The sequence below is a fragment of the Octopus bimaculoides genome, chromosome 4 (genome assembly GCF_001194135.2).
Source record: "Octopus bimaculoides isolate UCB-OBI-ISO-001 chromosome 4, ASM119413v2, whole genome shotgun sequence".
NCBI lineage: Eukaryota > Metazoa > Mollusca > Cephalopoda > Octopoda > Octopodidae > Octopus > Octopus bimaculoides.
The window spans coordinates 140,484,149-140,486,508 of NC_068984.1; the positions used below are offsets into that span (position 1 = coordinate 140,484,149).

Sequence of the window (2,360 nt, forward strand, 5' to 3'; positions counted from 1 at the left end):
ATATACATACATACACACACACATATATATATATATATATATATATATATATATATATATATACACACAGATATACGTGTGTATGATGCACACACATGCGAATGCAAGAAACCTGTCAGCTTTCGAATGTATTAACGATCAAAGCGCTGTTCCAAGTGTGACCATCCCGTCTGTTTTTTTTTTAATAATATCTAGGAGTGTTTTTAATATCTAACCATTGTGTCCCTAAAGACAGTGGCGGGGGGGATGCTGTGATATGGAGATTTGGCTGCTATTTCTAACAGGTTTAAGTGACCACATGTGGACTTTGTCGTTGTCACACCGTGTCATGGAGCTGCTGTTCATCTGCAGACGAGCTCTGTCCGAGCAGATCTATGATTAAAGGTATTCCGGCCGTGGCCATCCCGTATGTTGTATATGCCTGACACTTCATGCTCCAGTGTCTTTTCGTTTTCAAAATAACAGGCAGTGATTTGAGAGACATTTCGCTACTATTTCCTAAAAAGTCAAGCGATGCCTATTTGTTGTCCCGTTTCTTTTCTTCGAGTAACTTTTTGAATAGATAAAGACTTATGAAAAAAAAATATGGGAAGCGGGATCTCCATTAGCCAAGAGTATTGCCACTCATTATTTTACCTTACACTTTATTTTTTACACGCAATCGTGATTATAGAGCGGTTTAATAGGCGCAGACGTGGCTCTATGGTAAGAAGTTTGCTTCCAAACCACATGGCTCCGAGTTCGGTCCCACTGCGTATCGTTTTGGGCAAGTGTCTTCTACTATAGCAGCAGGTCGACCAAAACCTTACGAGTGGATTTCATCATCATCATCGTTTAAGGTCCGCTTTCCATGCTAGCATGGGTTGGGCAATTTGATTGAGGACTGGTGAACCAGATGGCTACACCAGGCTCCAATCTGATAGTGGGAAATTGAAAAACACTCGTCGTGTAGGTATATGCATATGCGAGTGTGTGTATATAATGAGTGTATGCGCTTCTATTTGTACCCATCAACTACCGTTGATTTATTCACGTCGCCGTAACTTAACGGTTCGCCAAATGATAACAGTGAAATAAGTACCAAGTTTGAACAAAGGAAAACGTACGGGGGTCGATTTGTTACACCTAAACCCGACGAGACAGTGTCCCAGTATGACTGAAATAAAGTAAAAGATATAGCGGGAGATAAATTATAAAAGCACGGGAATCCGAAGAAATCGGGGCAAGATACCCGGACATAAGTGAATAATGCTATTTCCACCCTCGGGTTTTGGTCACAGACCGAAATAGAGCCTACATTCGTGGTACAATGAAATCGGAAATAATTGTGAAGAAAAAGTGCAACGAGAAAACGGAGATGGACTATATGTAATCTGAACCTTTCCCCACCTTATTTATTAATTTATTTTTTTTTTACGGAATCCCACGTTTTAGGCTATGGAGATTCCGATTCTGAAAAAAAAATTTTGGAAAAATTTCAATTCCCCCCCCACCACCAAACAGGCTATTTACATGCTAGAAATAACAGCCAAATCTCACAAAACTAGTGTTAGGGTTAGGTTTAGGTTTAGGGTTACGGTCAGGGTTAGGGTTAGGTTTATCCTGTGGATCTATATAAAACCCGGGAGGGGGGGAATCGAAATTTTGAAATAGCCTAAAACGTGGGATTCCGTAAAAAAAGAAAATAAAACAGGGGGGGGGAAGGTTCAGAATACATATAGTCCATCTGGACCATATTTATTACACGTTATGTATCTGTACATGTAGGTGACTAAAATATATCACACACATGTTGTTACCGGACAGCGGCAAGGCTGAGGCACCAATTTCAAGGGTTGACTTGAAATAATCAACTCCATCATTTATTTCAAGGAACCTAGTACTAAATTAATTAATCAATCGTTTTGCCGAATTGCTAAGTTACAGATACGTAAACAAACGTACTTCGGTTGTCACATGGCAAAGGGATACACACGCACACACGATACATGTACGTGTGAGCATTTACATACATACATACATACATATTAATTCACTCTCAAAACACTTAGCAACGGTGTCGCGCAGTAGGGTTGAACCTGAGATCACATGCCTGCGCCTATATATATATATTATTGTCTGGAGAGAGTCATTTTCCTTTAGTGTCTTATTACTTAACACACTCACCGGTTCGATTTCCACTTAATTATAGAAAAAATAAATAAGTAAATGAGTGGAAATCGAACCGGCGCGTGTGTTAAGTAATAAGGTACTAAAAGAGAATGACTCTCTCCAGACACAATAAAATACGCTTCAACAGACAAATCTTGCAAAGCGAATACAAAATCGAAATATATATATATATATATATATATATATAT

At 39.0% G+C, this 2,360-nt stretch overlaps 1 protein-coding gene across 1 annotated transcript in view; it reads right to left on the reverse strand.

Moving 5' to 3' along the window:
* LOC106881375 (YTH domain-containing family protein 2) overlaps positions 1 to 2,360 on the reverse strand; it is an 81,867-nt gene that overhangs the window by 65,202 nt on the left and 14,305 nt on the right. The gene's annotated exons all lie outside the window — the stretch shown is intronic.